The following is a 20595-nucleotide window of genomic DNA, read 5'->3' on the forward strand; positions in this document are numbered from 1 at the left end:
CATTAGTATTACTTTAAATTGGTAGTCACGACTAGGGTTTGGATTGAGCAGCCCTTATCATATGGTCGTCGCATTGGGTATGCCTAGACATGTTTGATGTTGGGGTACAATGCGAGTTCGTATATGTTGATGTGTGTATTGGCGAAGCATCTTATTTTGTCGATTCCCTCATGTATTACTGCCAGATGTAGGTTTGGGATAGACATGTGTCACCGAGACCCAGTACCTGAGAGGGCTTTGTCATTGCATGATATGAGCATATTTTTTGGTTCACCAATGACTACGGTTCAAGAGAACCAAAGCCGATGTTCTGGGAATGCGTAAATATTATGTGAGTGAAAGAGTCACTCAACATGGTCTCCACTGGTAGATTGAGGAACTTCAAGGGGAGTTAGTTTATGGATGGTCGAATTTGAATCAGGATCCTGCACTGTTTTGTTAAAAGGTTTTTGCAAAGCATATTTTCACATAAAATGATAAATTATAATAATGTATTTGATTAAATTGTTTAATCGTATTTTGCGGATTCCGATCACATACACAGACGCTCTGATACAAACATGTATCATTGAATGGGGTTTGGCGGTACGAGTGTACATGCTCTAGATTCCATGATGATGTTGTTGTTTAGTGGAGGATTAGTGCATATTTGGGGTAAATTACTTGGACACCCCCTGTACTATAGCCATTTTGCTTACGATTACCAACGTTTGAAACAATTACTTGACACCCCCCGAAACCTGATAGTGTTAGTCTGCTGTTAGAGTTTAAATGGAAATATCTATTTTACCCTTATAGTAAATTACACCTCAGGTACCCAATATTTATGAAAAGGTCATTTTAGGTGCCCAACTACTTCAACCACACCATCACCTCCACCTCCCCAACTACTTCCGCCATCGCCATTGCCTCAAGCCCCTCAACCCCTGGATTACGCTCGGTGCCGGACTTGGTGAACTTCCTTGATGTTGATGAAGACGAAACGACCACCGGAAAGCTGGAGTGGATGGGACAATTCCACCAGAGATCGGCGATGATGCAGCTTCTAGTGAAAGTTCTGACGACGAAGCCCACTTGTCCGTTTCTGGTGGTGGAATAACCCTAATGGCTAGTTTTTTTCCTTCGTTACAGGCCTTGAGAGAGCCATTGTTGAAGTTGTAAGAGAAGTAGAAGAAATCGGACCGATTTGGGCTCCACTGACCCCCAATAATAAAATAAATAAACATACAAAATTGCATTACAGAAACGAAACGAACAAGAAAATAAACAATTTCAGCATAGATATTTTGCTACTTTATACCATGAAAGAGGTGGAGTTGGGTTTGCTGAGAAGTGTGGCTTGAGTGAAATTGCAGAGACTGAAAGCTTTTTTGTTGTGAAAAATATCGCCCCATCCCGCGTTGCCCACCCCACCATGCGCTGCTAGAAATAGAAATCAAATCATTAAATTGGATTGAAATCGTGAGTTCTTGTGATTTTTTATTCTCTGATTCATTAAATAGAGAGAAATTTCGTATCCAATCAATGTTATTAATAAGTCCGTGAAGATGACTATAACTCTTCCTGGATGTGGTGCGAGCATCCCGTTGTAGGTACAATGCACACCAACCAGGCACCCTTGCGGGGGTTGCTCATGATGCCTCACAGCATTGATGTCCCTTTTCCTTAACGGCTTGAATTGAATGTCAAAAGATGGTGTGTTGTGGTTCACTCTTATGAATCATGGTGTGGGTGCGGGGAAAGCACAATTAAAAATAACAAAAGGGAGTCGCCACCTAGGTTGTGAAAGGCCTAGAACCCTAAATAGGTAGCCCAAATGCTGGTTAGAGGATAGGACTACGATTGATTCCATATGATCTGGTCAGAGAATGGGAAAGAGGTCAGGTTATGGAAATGGAAGATTTTACGCACCCCACTCCGCCCGGAGGAAACGGTCCTTCTTGTTAGATGCTAAGGTTTACAAATTCTCTCTAAATAAGGTCTCATATAACAACATGCAAGGTTGATTTACTATCAAAATATCATGATCATGCATCGTAAGACATTAAATATGCAAACCAACATAAAATAATTGAAATTATCAAAATACCCCTGAAGGGCATAAAGGCATAAAATGTAAATAAAGCTATGTCTAAACATCACCACTGATCTGAATATGGCTAAATGCATTAACAACATATGTATGAGGTATTCCAAATACCAAAAGTGTATTTCGACTCAAAATGGTAAATATTATCAAAATGCCCCTGGAGAGCAGACTTGTAGAAATTATAGTTAGACATCACCAATGATATCAAACATGATGAAACATATTAACAAAACATATATGAGATATTCCAAATATCAAAAGTGCAATCCAGCTCAAAATGGTAATAATTACCAAAATGCCACTAGAGGGCAGAATTGCAAAAAAAAATCATTGTTAAGCATCACCAATGATATCAACATGACTAGATGTGTTAACAAAACCCACAACCCTACCACCCCGAAATTCTCTGATTTTTCCCTACCGCCAATCTATACCTCCGACTACTCTACACAAACTTCTCACCCCAGATTTTCCCCAGACTCTCCCACCCCAGATTTTATTTATTTATTTATTTTCTACTTCCCTCACCCCTGACTTCCTCTCCCTTGAGTAAAATCTAGATTGTGTCTCCTGCTTCCCACTCCCCGACTTCCTCATCAAATCCCCCACTAAGGACTGATCCATTCATTCCCACCTTCTCTAGATAAATCCCTTAACTATAGCAACACTCCCAACTATTAACCCCTTTCCTAGCCCTGACTCCATTCGTGAACCCTATTCCTAAAATCCTATCTCAACCCAGTTAAATCCTATCCACACCCTGATTAATCTTATATCCCAACCCTGAGTTCCCCATTTTTATTCCACAGCCCGAGTAGCTAGCGAAGGTGAAACCAATCATCGCCGACATTCTCTAACAGAGGAAGAGGGTGTCTTTGCCTTGGGATTTAGAGATATCCTTGAATGTTACAGGATTGACCCCCTGGCTTTGTGTAGTGTTTTTTAGCTGATCACAAAAGTCGTTCTGTTGTTGTCTCTATGCAAACTGACTACCTGTGTTGGCCAGAACCTTTTCCACTTTACCACTTGTATTGCAGCAATTGTTTTTGTTTATCTCTATTTACATATTATTTTTTTTTTACATTATTGTACCTCTTGGATTGAATTATTCCTACCTTTGTCTTAGTAGTTACTGGCCCACTACTAGTTGACTTGCGTTGTATATTGTTGTATTTGTGTAGCTCTACTTGTTGTATTGTACTATACCTATACTTGCTATACTATCTCTGTTTACATATTGTTCTTTTACACTACTGTATCCCTTTGGATTGAATTATTCCTATTACAGATGCTGAATTTTGTCACCCACCCAGCAATGACGACAAGTACGTGCAGAAGACTGGCAATGTCCCCAAAAACCAAACACTGTATCAGAAAACATCTCCTCCCATCCCCATAAAAGCGTACATCATGCACGTGACCCCAAAAAAAGTCCTAGACAACCCACGCAACCTCAAGAGGCAGCATCATGGTCGCAGCCTCGCAAAGCAGTGCCTACACTGCATAGCCCCGCTACACGGCGTTGTGGCCTACACGACCTTGCTGCAAGGCACTGCGTGCACGCGCTGCGGCCCTGCCACGCTGCGGCATGGCTCTGCCATGCGGCGTCGCAGCCCTGTCGTGTGGCCCTGTCGTGCGGCCCCGTAGACACCCAGAATCTGAGTTTTCCTCCATTTTTGCTTTGCCGCGGCCCCGCATATTTACCACTGTTTGCACAAAATAATAACCGTAAGCTACGGGTCGAACTCAAGGAAATGTACGCCACTCTATTTTACTCACTTAAAAGTAATGCAAAGTGAACCAAATTAATTAAATTGTTGAATTAAACTAATGACAATTAAACTAAAGGATCCTAACTCACAAGCATCTACGGCCTAATACACATCCATCTAACCTATTATGCATCTAACGCAGATTGACAAAATTGGAGGAATTAAATTGCCACAACCACACAATCAAAAACTAAAAATCAAAGAAATAGAACTAACTAATTGAACCTTGAACCGGATTGAAGTTGATATCACACTTGAAATGGCGCTATCAAATCTAAAAAATAAACAAAAGTAATTAAATTAAAATCCTACCACAATGCATGATGATAATAGTGAATAAAAAAAAAATAAAAGTCCTAAAAGCATGATTGAATTAGAGAGATAGAGAATGAGAATGAAAATAAAAATAATGGAGAATGAAAATTTCTAATAGAATGGAGGGATTAATGGAGATGAAAATACTAATAAAATAAAGGGTTTTTTATAATTACCACCCCAAAATCTTTACTATCTACTATTACCCCCCAAAAAACTTTCAAACAACTGTTACCCTCCTTTGATGCATACTAATCACTAACTGACCCCCACCGTTACATTTCCGTAACGGTGGGGGTTAGTCTTGACAGTGTGTCGTTATCACAAATTTTCTAGGACCAAAATGCCCTTTTGGGGTAGTAATTGTAAAAAAAAAAAAAAAAAAAAAAACCCATCACCGTCCTTTACTGAAAGTGACTGCTCTTCGCGAGGGATTCTTTCTTCTTTAATCTTCAAGCAGATTCATAACCACTTTGTATGTGTTGGACAAATGTACTCATCTCAATCATCTCAAGCAGCTCCAGGCCTTCCTTCTAACCATTGGCCATGGCCAGACTCCGTTTTATGCTTTCAAGCTTGTTCGCTTCTGTGCTGTCACCATTGCCGACCTCGACTATGCTTGTTTCATCTTCGATCACCTTCATTCCCCCAATGTCTACCTCTACACCGCCATGATTATGGCCTACGCTTCCAAGCCAGATCACAGGTCGGCACTTCTCTTGTACCGAACTATGATCCTTTGTGGTCGTTCTAAGCCCAATCATTTTATCTATCCCCAAGTCTTAAAATCTTCTTCGGGGATCTCTGAAACACAGGGGACTAAATCAATACATGCCCAGATTTTGAGATCGGGTTTTGGTGGGTACCAATTGTGCAAACTGCTCTGCTTGATTCTTATTCAAGGTTATGCTTGGACCTTGGAGCCGCGCGGGAGTTGTTCGACGAAATGAGTGAACAAAATGAGTGGACGAAATGTCGTGTCTTGGACGGCTATGATGTCAGCGTACGCACGGCTTGGACAGATTGGAAACGCTATTTTGCTTTTCAAAGATATGCCTGAGAGAGATGTTCCATCTTGGAATGTTGTTATAGCCGGGTGCACTCAGAATGGTCTGTTTACAGAGGCAATCTCGCTCTTAAGAAGAATGATCGTTCTAACAGGTCGGGATGAGAGGCCAAATCAAGTTACTGTTGTGTGCGCACTGTCGGCTTGTGGTCATTTGGGCATGCTTCAGCTAGGTAAATGGATTCATGGATACATTTATAGGAACCTCCTTGGCCCCAATTCCTTTGTCTCAAATGGTCATGTGGATATGTATGGTAAATGTGGGAGTTTAAAGGAAGCAAGAAGGGTTTTTAATGAGACATCAGACAGAAGATTGACTTCTTGGAATTCCATGATCAATTCCCTTGCACTCCATGGGTAAAGTGAAAGTGCAATTGCTGTGTTTGAGGAGATGATTGGTTGTGGAGGTGTAGTTCATCCAGACGGTATCACCTTTGTTGGTTTGTTGAATGGTTGTACTCATGGTGGATTGGTGGAGGAAGGTTGTAATTATTTCATTTCCATGACTCGAGATTATGGAATTGAGCCTCAAATTGAGCACTATGGATGTGTGATAGACCTTCTTGGTCGAGCTGGTCGCTTCAAAGAAGCCATGGAAGTTATCAATAAAGGACGGTGATGGGTTGCAGAGGAGGAAGAAGAAGAAGGAGAAGAAGGAGGAGGAGGTGGACGGTGATGGGTTTTTTTTTTTTTTTTTTTTACAATTACCACCCCAAAAGGGCATTTTGGTCCTAGAAAATTTGTGACAACGGCACACTGTCACAACTAACCCCCACCGTTACGGAAATGTAACGGTGGGGGTCAGCTAGTGGTTAGTATGCATCAGAGGGGGTGAAAGTTTTTTTTGGGGGGGTAATAGTAGATAGTAAATATTTTGGGATGGTAATTGTAAAAAACCCTAAAATAAAACTACTAGAAGAAGAAAGAGGTAGAGAATAAGAAAAAGAAATTAGATACTAAAAGAAGTAAGAGGTTAAGAAGAAAAACACAAAAATAAAAATAAGAAATTGATACTCCCTTCTACCAAAGTTGAATTGCATGAACTAATTAGGCTTTGCATGAATGTAGTTGAAGAAGCTTGAACACTTGAATAATCCTACCATGGCTTCCTCTTCCAAGTCTTCTAAATCTTCTCACTAGAATTTAGAAGCCTAGACTAGAAAGTTTGAAACTAAACTAGAATTATTACAACCATATTGAAGACATAAAATTAAAGCATGAATCAAAAGCATTACAACCATGGAATTGAAAGCATGAAATCAAACTAGAACTTAGAAAGCCAAAAACTAGAAGAAGAAAAGAAGAAATTTCATTAATGCATTGAACTAAAAATTGCATAAAAATTGAACTAAAACTGAACTAGAACTAACTAAAAATTAACTAGTTACAACTCAAAGGGCAAGGGGTATTTATGGGGGGAAGAGGAGAAGAGGGAAGAGAGAAGAGGTAGGAGAAATATTCCCTAAGAGAAGAAAAGAATATTCTCTTCTCCTTCGTTCTTTACATTACTTGAATCCCAAGAAAAAAGAGAAAACTAGAAAGTAAGAGAGATAAAAATCCTAGTTACATAAACTTTCTATTTTTCAAAAAGTAACTTTCTAATTCTAAACTTGTGCTTCCTTTTCTTTGTAGGTGTCTTCTCCAAGCAATGAGATCAAGGTATCTTTGACTTTTCAACCTTCCATGGATGAGAGAACATTTTTCAAAAGAAATCTATCCATAGTAAAATTCCAAAAGTGCCCTTAGAAAGTTGGAGGAGAGAGAAAGTGATGACTAGGCTTCCACTCAACAAATAAACTACCCATTCTGTCCTTCACAAAAAAACGTAGAGCATGGGGTGCTTATATAGGCCTCACTATTGCATTTCTTGCGAAAAATCACCCAAAATAAACCCAAATTTCGTCCAATTTGGAGTTCAGGAGCCCAAGATATATCAAGTTGAAGTTGGACTGCTCCAGAGCCTTTTGATAATTATGCTAAAGCCCCTCGAATCCGAACTTCCGCTTTACTTTGTCCCCGATCGATTTTCGATAATTATAAATAAAGCCCTACATGCCATTTTCGCGCTTCGTTACAAAAACGGCTATAACTTCTTCGTTTCAACTCGAAATTAAGTGTCATTTGAACCGTTGCGAAGCTGACTCGATGGGCTATACATTCATACTCTTAACACCTCAAAATTATGCTAAGGGGCCCACTATACTCAGGTTCAAATTTGACTAATTGGCATGATTCTTTCAGTGCTCAATCCAAACATGATTTTCTCGACTCCTGGGCGCTTTCGGCAACTGCCAAACACCACTAAACAGCTTAAAAATGGCTCCTTAGCATCATTTGCTCCATTTTCACAAGAGTTCACCTAAAACCTGAAAACACAAACAAAAACCTCGAGTAGCTCCGTTCCAAGTATAAAAATGCATGCTCTTTGGCCCTAAGATTTCACACATAAATGTGCTCATCAACCACGGCGCTGCCGAACACAACATTTGCCTATAAAAAGGGGGTAACCCCCCTCATTTGAATGAGCGAAGTTTGTGGGAGAGGGAGCACCCCCAGAGCTCCAATTTTCTAGTTTTTCCATGTTTTCCTTGTTTAGGGGCTCTTCCCCAATCCAATTTCGAGCCTTTGAGCCTCATCCCCCTGTCCGAAGTCCAAGCTATTCGAGTCCGGCTTCCTTGACCCTTTCTTGCCTAAATTCGGGAAACCTCTCATGGCATAGCCACTATGTTTGGCCTTTGAGCCCCTAGTTTCCAAAGACTTGGAACACCGTTATTCTGTTCGAGATCGTAAGATTCGACACTTGCAAGCCGTTACTCTATCTGACGAAGAGACAAAGTCAATCTTTTGCCTCCACCTGAGCTGGGGGACGACGTCTGTTTTACTTAATTACATTTATTTAAAGCATAACAGGTATACATTTCTTCTATTAATTTTTTTTAGTACAATGTAGTCCTTTCAAATATTCTCGTGTAGTGTATAGTAGTTAGTGTAACATAGTTTAATTAAATAAATAGTTTGTGCATCATTATTTAGCCATACATGTGGGAATAGGACATCATAAAAGGAAGAATATTCAAAAACAAACATCTAGCAGAACGATCGATTTATCCAGGCGAAGTGGGTGTCTAACACTTCCCACTCTCGTAACCTGACTACTTACCTCAAACCTCTAACCAGACCAACTGAAGTCTCGTAGCCCTTCTAGGGCTACACCAATGGGTCCTAGGTCCTAATCCTAGGTGGCAACTCCATTTCATTTTATTGTATGACCCCCATTCCCTGATAAATTAAACCATACTCCTGAGAAGATGCATTCCTTCTCCCTCCAACTGAGTAGCACTAACCCCATAAACCCCCGGCTCCGCGCGCTTGCTAAGCGCTGTGCCAAAAAAGGGAACGGATCCTCACAGTGGCAACTCCCTTGGGGACAAAGGCCTAGCTTTTCATACTAGATGCTACCATTGAATGCAAGAATTTTCTCCCTTCTGCATTGATTGATTGAAATATGTTTGGCTAACCCCTTTTATTATACTAACTGTATCATGCATCGTGTTCGATGTAAAATCAAACGACGAGGGTATTCCTTGTTGTGCCTCTACCCTCGGGGAAATGGGGCACATCATACTAAGTACTCTGAGATCGGATGATACCCGCTTCTTGCACCACTATCTTGCACACACAACACTTCATGGGAACACACAGCCCCGTGGTTAGTCATAGTCATGGGTAATTCGCGGTCGAAGTCACAACCCTTGATATTTACTATACAGGTCAAGAATTACTGACGAGGGTATTCACTAGTGTGTCGTGGGGTACTCCGCTACTAAAAAAGGGCACTAGTTTGATTACTCTGAGATCGCGTGATTTATTCCCCAGGTATATCAAAAGAACCACGTATCCGTAATTCGCTATCATGAGTGATAGGTATATTGGTCCTGTCAATGGTGACCTTGTTCTGTCCTATCAGCCTACCTATTGCATGCATCATGTAAGAAATTAGACCATATATGATTAGGATTCCCCACAGACTAACCTCGTAGCTTTTTGAGGTCCAAAGTGGAAATCCCATCAACATACTTTCTCTTAATACAGAATACTGATCAGGGGAAGAATTCTATCTATCCCTCGATTGCCCCTCGAATGTCCCTCGCTACACGTCGCATATCCATTTAGATTAGTGTATTGAAAAATGTAGCCTCGACTGTCCCTTGGAAAAGGATGCACTATGTAAATAATGGGACAATGATAGAATTTTGATGAGAGGTGCTCTGTATGAGGAAAAGGTAGGTCGTTGAGAATTCCTTGATTAGATCTCCTTGTGATAATTCAAATTTGATCTCCGAGAACTATTAAATGATGAAGGATCTATGACAAGCTTGCATCATATCACAAGATCACAAGGGTTATTCCCGAGTAGTCTTGAACGTAGATGCAAACCTTATCATCGACTACCCGAGGGTATATATATATGTATGTATGTATTTTTTTTGTTCACATTCAATTGTGTCCCTTGTTCTTATTTAGACTTGTTAAGGAATTTAAAATCCCCTTTTGTTGTGTTGTATTTGGATTGGTTATGTGATAGACCTTTAAGATCTCATTGTACCCCATGCAACTTGTAAATTCTCATTTTATTGTTAATGGTTCATGTTTTACTCAACTAACTCAACATGTTCTGTTTCTTTTGTCATCTTGTGGTATAGGTAGACTGTCAATATGGTTAGGGGAAAAAGAAATGCCCCAGCTATGCCACCACCACCCCCACCTTTCAATGCGAATCGATTCGTATCCGTGGAGGCCGAGGGGATATTCAATCAATTCCTCCATAGTAGGAAAATCCTCGCAGGGAGGGATGTTGTGGTGGATGAGGTAATTGCCTTCAAGGTAGGGCAAAGGTTTGAAAGATTGGGGTGGTTCAGCATACTCTCCCTCCCCACATTCTACCACTCTACATTGATCAAAGAGTTCTACTCCAACCTAGATCTCATCTACGAAGGCGAAGTGAGGCGTAGGATCACTTCCTTTGTGAAGGGGGTGCCCATCTCCTTTGATGAGGTAGAGCTAGGAGGGGTTCTCGATGTATCACACAAAGGGAACAAAGTCTACCATCCTCCAGGAAGGGACCCCAATACATGTCTTCCCAAGACAGCCTACAAGCATCTATATCAGGTGATGAGCACATTTATGTCTGAAATCTTAGGGCATAAAGCATGCATTTTACCACATTGGACAGAGTTACTTTGGTGTTTTCTTGTGCTTTTCAGGTTTTTGGCTATTTTATGCTATTCTGGGCTATCGGGAGCTGCATGTCTGAATCTACAGGTAAAGTAACCATTTTTCTTTCCATGGCTGTAAAGAGGACCAAATTTTGAGCAAGATGGACGTGATGGAATTCAATTACTCATCCATTTAGGCCTCCATGCAGTCGATTATTCTTTTCATGCTAGGAAAGAATAATGGATCAGAAATGAGCTGGAGTGCAAGCCCATAGCCATTCTACCACTTCCCAAGGGTATTTTTTACATCAAAGAAGGTATTTCTAATCAATGGTGGAGATCTACTGCAAGTACAGGACCATTTTGGCAATTTTCCAATCTTGAAGAGAGAGAAGAACTGCCATCCACATGAGGGGGACCCACACTGCCACTACCCTCCACGATTTTTGAACAATGCAAGCTGTCCACGATTTTTCTAGGGAGCACACAAGGCTCCACGATTTTCTAGAGGACACATTGGGTATTTCGTTTATTCCTTGAGTGGAATCCTAGTCATCACTCTCTCTCTCTCCTCCAACTCTCCAAGGGTATTTTTAGGATTTGACTATGGATAGATTGCTTTTGGAGAAGATTTTCTTATCCTTGGAAGGTTGAAAGTCAAAGATGCCTTGATCACATGACTTGGAGAAGACTCCTGCAAAGAAAAGGAAGTACAAGAATGAAATTAGAAAGTCCACTTTTTAGAAAATAGCTGGTTTAGGGAGCTAAGCTTTGTATCTCTCCCTCTTTCTATTTTTTCTTTTTTTTTGGAGTTCAAGCTTATTTGTAAAGGAAAGAGAGAGATGAGGGAATATTTTTTATTGAGATTCTCTCCACCTTGCATCGTCCATGATTTTTAGAGGGAGAGAAGCCCCCAAAAACGTGGAAGCCCCCCTCCCTCTCTTCTCTTATCTTTTCTCCCCTCCTTCTCCCCATAAATACCCCTTGCCTTGGGGTTGTAAATTGTTCAATTTTCTAGGTCAGTTTTTAATGCAATTTTTAGTTCAATTCCTTAATGAAATTTCTCTCTTCTTCTTCTAATTTTTGGCTTTCTAAGTTTCTAGTTTGATTTATGAGCTTAGTTCAATGATTGTAATAGGTTTATGCAAGCTTTATTTTCAATTAATGCCTTCAATATGGTTGTAATATTTTAATTCTAGTTTAGTTTTAAAGCTTTCTAGTTTAAGTTCTTAAGTTTGTAAGAAGACTTGGAGATTTAGAAGAGGAAGTCATGCAAGGATTATTCAAGTTTTTCAAGCTTCATCAATTACATTCATGCAAAGCCTAATTAATTCATACACTTTCAACTTTGGTAAAAGGGAGTATTAGTTCTTATTTTTATTTTTATGTTCTTCTCCTTAGCCTCTTAATTCTTTCATTATTTTTATTTTAATCTCATTCTCATCTCCTCTAATCCCTCCATTCTATTAGGAATTTTAATTCCCCATTATTTTTATTTTATTGTCATTCTCTACTTCTCTACTTCTTCCATGCTTGTGAAATTCTATTTTTTTTTATTTATTATCATCATCATGCATTATGTTAGGATTTTAATTTTATTATTTTTGTTTTAATTTCAGATTTGGTAGCGTCATTTCAAGTGTGGTAGAGAAGCAAGCAATTTTAGTCCGGTTCAAGCACCTTTGGGTTTTACCTCTCTAATCTCTTTGTCTCATTCTTGTTTTATTTTTTTATGTGGTTGTGGTGTGTGGCTGCGATTTATTCCTTCAAATCCACGTTAGTATTGATAGGTTAGATGGATATGTGTTAGGACGTCAATTCAATTCGTTAGTTGCGTAATTTCGCTAGATGCTTATAAGTTAGGATGCGTTAGTTTAATTATCATTAGTTTAATCCAACACTTTAATTAACTTGGTTCACTTTGCATTGCTTTTAAGTGAGTAAGATAGAGTGGCATACATCTCCTTGAGTTCTACCCATAGCTACGATTGATCCGTACGCTTGCGGTTCTTATTGCTTGCAAACAAGTTTTTGGTACCGTTACTGGGGAGATTACTGTTCACTTTATTTTTCTGCTTTTTAAGTAATTTGGAATGCTTAGTTTCTTTTCTTTTCTCTTTTTCTTTTTCTAAAAAAAAAAAAGGTTTTTGAAAACCTCATCTTGTTTCTCTTCTATTTCAAAGACTGTGTGCCCAATCTAAAGTTCTTCATATGCCCAAACCCAACCTCTTTTGGTGTCCCTCATAGGATTAAGTTACCTATGACGCTGCATCTTGACTTGGTTGGGTGGATTGGCATGTGACTTATCTTTGGAGGCGACCAACTTTGATAACAGGAAAGCGACATAGTGAGTGCTCTTGGAAACAGAAACGTATAGTAGTCCTCCACTCTACATCAGAATCCACTTGGAGTCACCCGTAGGAGGCCATTGAAGACTATACGGGTTCCCTTGCTGTCAACCTATATGGCAACCTTACAGCTTTGGAACCATTGTTTTGATTCTTGAGGGTCAGATGCACCATCTACCTTGGACTCCCTCTTGTTTTTAGTGATTTTTTCTAGTCTTTTATTTTTTTTAATTTTTTTTAGAGGAGACCTCATATCTGTTTAGGTGGCTACATTGTGGACCCGTGATTCAAGCAACCGTCTTATTAGAATATCACCTTCTCCACCACCTTTGACCCCACCTTTGACCATGGGTGACCAATAACCCACGACTCTTAAAGATAGGTTTTACCCTACCAAGGCTGCACAGCCTTCTTGCATCAATCTACCTATTGCTACAGGGAACAATTATGAACTCAAGACCAACTTCATTAGCATGCTACCCCACTCCCATGGGATGGCCAATGAGTATGCCTATCTCTTCCTTAAGGAATTTGAGGAGGTTTGTGTTCTAATTAAGGTTCAAAATTTAACTGATGAGGCAGTGAGGCTCCGATTTATAACCTTTGCCCTGAAGGACCATGCCAAGAAGTGGCTCTATGGACTGCCAACTAATTCCATTCTACATGGGATGAGTTCACCATTGTCTTCTTGAGACAATTTTTCCCTTTTCAGAAGACCAATAAACTCAAGAGTGACATACTCCAGTTCAGGCATAAACCACATGAGTCCTTCTCTAGGTTCATGGAGAGATTCAAAGACCTCCTATTAGAATGCCCTCACCATGGCATTGATATATGGCAGCTTTGCCAAATTATTTATGAGGGCATAGACTTTCAGACCAAGCAACTTTTAGAATCTATGTGTCCTACAGGCTTTACCCATTTTACTGATGAGAATGAGGCCTGGACATTCTTGACCAACTTGGCTGAAAAGACTAGGGAGTGAAAATCCTCCCAAGAGGCTGAAAGGACCACTAAGGGTTACCTCATTGAGGATGTGCCAGCCAAGGAAGCCAAATTAGATAGCCTCATCAAAAGGTTAGAGTCCGTAGTCCCTAAAGAGCCTATACCGGTTAATCAGGTCAACCATGTGTCAATATGCAATTGGTGCTATACACCTAGACATATTTTGGAGGAATGCCCCAACACCTTTGTGGGTAATTCCAACACTGCGAATGTAAGTGCTCTCTACCAAAATGATCCATATAGCAACACTTACAACCCATGATGGAGAAATCACCCCAATTTCTCCTGGAATCAAGGGAACCAAGCAGGCCCATCCAACTTTCACCATCAAGGCTAGCTTGGTCTCCAAAGGCCCAACTTTGCACCACAAAACCAAGGTATGTCTCCTAACCCCCTTCCCATTCGTCCTCATCTAGGACCTCTAATTAATTCTGCTAGGCCACCTCTCCTTGTACCTTATCAGCAACCCCCAGGATTTACCAATACAGGAGAAGCAACAAGAATAAGTGAGCTGGAGAAAACCATGACCCTTCTTATGACAAGCCACAATAATCTGGAGAAATAGCTCACCCAGCTTATCACCATCACGCATAAGAGGGAAAAAAGAAAATTACCCAGCCAACCTAAGCCAAATATTAGGTATCAGGCTCTAAATCAGCAAGGTACCCAAGCTCCTCCGCTCAATATTGCACAAGGCCAGCAGCATCAAGGGCCCTCCAGTCAGATTAATGCAATATATACTTTACGGAGTGGTTGTGAGTATCAATAGGGTAGTATCCCTCAATCTTTACCATCTTATACTCATGTTGTCTCTCCCCCTTCTAAAGAGGTCGTTCTAGTGCCTTCTGTTCCTGGTTCGTCTGATGAACCTGAAGAAATTTTGGATGATTTGGTTGAGGAAACCAAAGATGATTCTATTGAGAGAGTGAAAAAGGCCACCCCTAAAAGAATGTATACCCCACCTGCCCCTTTCCCAAATAGGTTGGTTAGCAAGAAGTCTCCTTCTGTGGAGAAAATACTAGATGTTTTTAAACAGGTTCAGTGAATATTCTTTTACTGGATGCTATAGCCTAGGTCCCTGCTTATGCTAAAGTCCTCAAAGAATTATGCACCTAAAAGCAGACCACCAATGTGCCCAAAAAGGCATTCTTGGCTGCTAATATTAGTTCTCTCATCGTACAACCAATAGCAGCCAAGCATAAGGATCTTGGAAGCACCACCATCTCTTGCACTATAGGCAACACCACCATTGATCATGTCTTATTGGACCTTGGTGCAAGTGTGAACCTGTTACCCTTTCATGTCTACCAACAACTAGGATTGGGAGAGCTGAAACCCACCAAAATTACTCTTCAGCTAGTAGATAGGTTAGTAAAAGTTCCTAAGGGGATGGTTGAGGATGTCCTATTAAAGGTTGGGGAATTTGTTTTTCATGTGAATTTTATTGTCTTAGATACCCAACCTATTGCTAATTTTAAGGACCAAATCCCAATTATCTTGGGTAGACCTTTCCTTGCTACTAGTAATGCTTTAATCAATTGCATGAATGATCTCATGAAGTTATCTTTTGGCAATACCTCTGTGGACTTTAATGTGTTTAGGTTGGGCAGACAACTTGATATGGATGAAGAGATACATGTGGTTCAGGGATTCCCCGAAGATGTTGAGACTTTCTTTGAGATTGATTTTGATTCGGGATTTCAGGACTGCAAGAAGGAATTAGAAGGTATTGATGATATCACCTTATCTGAGGTCTGGAACATCCAACCACCATTAGAGCCCCTTGGACCCCTACCTCCATTCCTAAACCCTCCATTATTGATTCCACCACGATTGTCCCGTTTGTTGATTGGTCCAAACCTCCTAGGTTTGATGATTTTATAAAGGAGGATAGTGTTAGTCATAATGTTCTTCAAGCATATTATCATCATCCTTATTTGGAAAACCAAGTTATGCAAAGGGCGGATAGTTTTATTGCTAGGATTGATTTGAGTAAACCTCCCATTTTTTATGATTATCTTGATGAGGTTACTGATATTCATGATCCTTTTGATGTTTACTGCGATCCATTCCTGGTTGGTTTTTGCAAAAATGACATGCATTCTGTATTGGCCATGGGAGGGAATGGGAGGATTTGTCTACATGGACTATTTTTCAGTGCTTTCATTTTCCACTGTCCCATGTGGACAGAGTTTCTTGTTGGGTATTTATCATTTGTGCTTAACTTTCATGTTATTTCTCACTTTACTAAAATTCATGGTCGTGTATTTTCTGGTTCTGAAACTCTTGTTACACTTACCGGCCATGGATTAAGATTTCTGTTGATGCTCCTAGTACCTGTTGGAGAGCTCATGACTCTTCATGATCCTCTTTGTAGATTATATCTGGTAAGCCCCCTCATCTCCTCCCTTGTCCTTATTCTTTATTTTCTGCATGCATTGAGGACACTGCATGAATTAAGTGTGGGGGGGTGTGTGAACTTAATTGGTGAATTTTAATTGTGGCGGTAGTTTTGGTTGTGTGCATACATTTATTTGATTGAAAAGTGAGAAAAAGAGGGAATTAGGTGCCCTAACATGTGAAACAATAAAAAAAAATCCCTTTTCAAGGACGATAATTGGTATGTATCCAGTGAAAGGGACTGAGTTGGAAAATATGAGTACTATTTCGTTTGATGGCTAGATTCCTCTATGTGTTTTATGGACCCTTTGATCTTTTGGCTAGTAGTTGAGACCAATTTGTTTGTGACAAGGCATGAAAATGAATGGAAAGTGAATGAAAAAAAGAAAGGAAAAAAAAAAAAAACAAGAAAGGAAAGTGGAATTCCTTGGGACTAGGCAGGGCAATGTTGCCTTAGGAAGCAGGGTAACTTGTTCGAAATTCCTTGGAAGGAAACTCAAAAAAAAACTTTTGCATCAATGTTTCAAAGTCTTTATGGATATATGCAAAAAGCGAAGCTACCAAGTATTTGGATGTCTGGTGTATGTTCCACCATGTCATTCAGGGAACAGTAGTGGAGTAGAAATAGAGTTTACTGTTGTGAAAGAAAAGCTTTTGCCTTAATGCCTGAAAAGAAAGTATGGTCAAAAATGCTCAAAGCCTAAGTCTTTGGTTCCATCGATGCATGCTTGTTACTTGAATTGAGTAGTGTTCAGAAAATATGAGGAGATCCCTTAATCTTGATGCATGCTTGTTACTTGAATTGATGTGGGGTGATAAAATTCAAGTGTGGGGGAATCTTTGGCTCCTTGATCTTTAGTTGAGCATTTTTAGAGCTTGTGTGCACTATCCTACTTATGCCATGATTAAAATTTGCAGTATTCTTTTTCTTATTGAATTTTGGGTGTACATTCACTGCAAACACCCACAAGACAAAACTCGTCCACTAGGGGTAACCTAGGGGTTCAAAGGCTTGTTGCATATGTTAAGTGCAACCGTGATTCCTACGAAAGTGAGTTAGGATTTTTGCATTTTAGATTAGTTTTTTGGTTTTTGTTTACTTGAGGACAAGTAACGTTCAAGTGTGGGGGAATCTGATGAGCACATTTATGTGTGAAATCTTAGGGATAAAGCATGTATTTTACCACTTTGGACAGAGTTACTTTGGTGTTTTCTTGTGCTTTTCAGGTTTTTGGCTATTTTATGCTATTCTAAGCTATTGAGAGCTGCATGTCCGAATCTACACATAAATTCATCATTTTTCTTTCCATGACTATAAAGAGGACTAAATTTTGAGCAAGATGGAAGTGACGGAATTCAATTACGCATCCATTTAGGCCTCCATGCAGTCAATTATTCTTTTCATGATAGGAAAGAATAATGGGTCAGAAATGAGTTGGAGTGCAAGCCCATAGCCATGCTGCCACTTCCCAAGTACAGGACCATTTTGACGATTTTCCAATCTTGAAGAGAGAGAACTGCCATCCACATGGGGGTACCCACATTGCCACTACCCTCCACAATTTTTGAAGAATGCAAGCTGTCTACGATTTTTCTAGGGAGCACACCAGGCTCCACGATTTTTCTAGAGGACACATTGGGTATTTTATTTATTCTTTGAGTGGAATCCTAGTCATCACTCTCTCTCTCTCCTCCAACTCTTCAAGGGTATTTTTAGGATTTGCCTATGGATAGATTGCTTTTGGAGAAGATTCCCTTATCCTTGGAAGGTTGAAAAGTCAAAGATGCCTTGATCACATGACTTGGAGAAGACTCCTGCAAAAAAAAAGAAGCACAAGAATGAAATTAGAAAGTCCACTTTTTAGAAAATAGTAGGTTTAGGGAGCTAAGCTTTGTATCTCTCTCTCTTTCTATTTTTTCTTTTTTTTTTGGAGTTTAAGCTTATTTGTAAAGGAAAGAGAGAGATGAGAGAATATTTTTTATTCAGATTCTCTCCACCCTACTCCATCCTCCACGATCTTTAGAGGGAGAGAAGCCCCCAAAAACGTGGTAGCCCCCCTCCCTCTCTTCTCTTATCTCTTCTCCTCTCCTTCTCCCTATAAATACCCATTGCCTTGGGGTTGTAAATTGTTCAATTTTCTAGTTCAGTTTTTAGTTCAATTCCTTAATGAAATTTCTCTCTTCTTCTAATTTTTGGCTTTCTAAGTTTCTAGTTTGATTTATGAGCTTAGTTCAATGGTTGTAATAGGTTTATGAGGCTCTATTGTCAATTAATGCTTCAATATGGTTGTAATCTTTTAATTCTAGTTTAATTTTCAAGCTTTCTAGTCTAAGTTCCTAAGTTTGTGAGAAGACTTGGAGATTTAGAAGAGGAAGCCATGCAAGGATTATTCAAGTTTTTCAAGCTTCATCAATTACATTCATGCAAAGCCTAATTAATTCATGCACTTTTAACTTTGGTAGAAGGGACTATTAGTTCTTATTTTTATTTTTATGTTCTTCTCCTTAACCTCCTAATTCTTCCATTATTTTTATTTTTATGTTCTTCTCCTTAACCTCCTAATTCTTCCATTATTTTTATTTTAATCTCATTCTCATCTCCTCTAATCCCTCCATTCTATTAGGAATTTTAATTCCCCATTATTTTTATTTTATTCTCATTCTCTACCTCTCTACTTTTTCCATTCGTGTGGAATTCTATTTTTTTTATTTATTATCATTATCTTGTATTATGTTAGGATTTTAATTTAATTATTTTTGTTTTAATTTCAGATTTGGTAGCACCATTTCAAGTGTGGTAGAGAAACAAGCAATTTCAGTCCGGTTCAAGCACCTTTGGGTTTTACCTCTCTAATCTCTTAGTCTCATTCTTCTTTTGTTTTTTTTATGTGGTTGTGGTGTGTGGCTGTGATTTATTCCTTCAAATCCACTTTAGTATTGATAGGTTAGATGGATATGTGTTAGGACGCCAATTCAATTCGTTAGATGCGTAATTTCGCTAGATGCTTTTGAGTTAGGATGCGTTAGTTTAATCCAACATTTTAATTAATTTGGTTCACTTTACATTGCTTTTAAGTGAGTAAGATAGAGTGGCGTACATCTCCTTGAGTTCGACCAATAACTATGATTGATCTGTATGCTTGCGGTTATTATTTCTTGCAAACATGAGGTCCTCACAGATGGTAAGTACACCTATAGAGAGAACCTCACTAACTTTGGTCTCTCACAACAGGTTTTGACCTACATTGCCAAGACTAACTTGGTCCCAGTCAAAGGACACAACACTGAGCCTTCTCTTATGGCAGCCTCCTTGGCCTACTCTCTCTATGTGGGTGAGCAGACATGCCTGCCCTATGCCATCATCAGGCACATGGTACAAGCAGTCTCATAGCCTCAGCGTAAGGTCACATTGCCCTATGGGAGGCTACTCACTTGAGTCTTTCTTCATTTCGGGGTGGACCTTGACAGTGAAGCTGCATCTGAAAGCTTCGAAGAGCCTTTTGGGTACAATGCCCTTGCTAGAATGCATATCCAGTATGATGTTTTTAGGGATGATGAACCTGTTTACCCAGAGGCAGAGGGTGAGGCGGATCATGAAGAGGAGGAAGATGAGGAGGGGCATGTGGAGCCAGTGCAGGACATAGTGAGGGCCTCCAGTTCAGAGAGCACAAATATGAGTGCAGTTCTTACTGCCATTGGACAGTTGGGTACCAGCATGGCCCAACTCAACACCGATATGACACAGGGGTTTGTTGACATCCGGGGCTAGTTTGCTACATACAACCAGAGGTTTGAGAGAATAGAGAAGGACATACATGACATCAATACATATCTCTATTACAAAGGCAATGATATGGAGGACTAGGCCCCATAGTATTGTTGTTGTTTTCAACTTTTACTTCTCAGTTTGTGTATGGACTCCGTGTAATCAGCTAAAATTTTATAGTTTTGTTTTGGTCTCGAGCATGATGTACTCACCTCCAAGGGAGGTTCATGTATGGGTCAGCTGATTGAAATGGAATAGATATATATATATATATAAAGTCTTTTCTTCCCAATGTAGCCCCCTATTATTTGTTATAGTTATCAGCTTTCACACCTAGCTAGTCTTCAGCCTATGTTTGAACACACATCAATTATTTTCTTTGAAAGATTTTAAATTAACCCTAATTGTGTAGAGTAAATCAAGAGTCTTTGCCAAACTGTGGTTGGTGCATAGCATCACGCTCTGATACCATGCTCTCATGCCCCTATCCCGATAAGGAATATAATAATAAATAAAGGAGTGCCTGGGACGATACATGTCATCCCACTAAGCTACCAGGATCACAAATACAGTGTCCCAATCCACAGTCCTAAACTAACATCAATGTCTCATTAATAT

General features: G+C 39.7%; 1 pseudogene; it reads left to right on the plus strand.

Annotated features, from left to right (window-relative positions):
- The first annotated feature begins 1547 nt into the window (after positions 1-1547).
- LOC122659384 lies at positions 1548-19980 on the plus strand (annotated as a pseudogene).
- The last annotated feature ends 615 nt before the right edge of the window (positions 19981-20595 follow it).

This window comes from Telopea speciosissima, chromosome 4 (assembly GCF_018873765.1).
Source record: "Telopea speciosissima isolate NSW1024214 ecotype Mountain lineage chromosome 4, Tspe_v1, whole genome shotgun sequence".
NCBI lineage: Eukaryota > Viridiplantae > Streptophyta > Magnoliopsida > Proteales > Proteaceae > Telopea > Telopea speciosissima.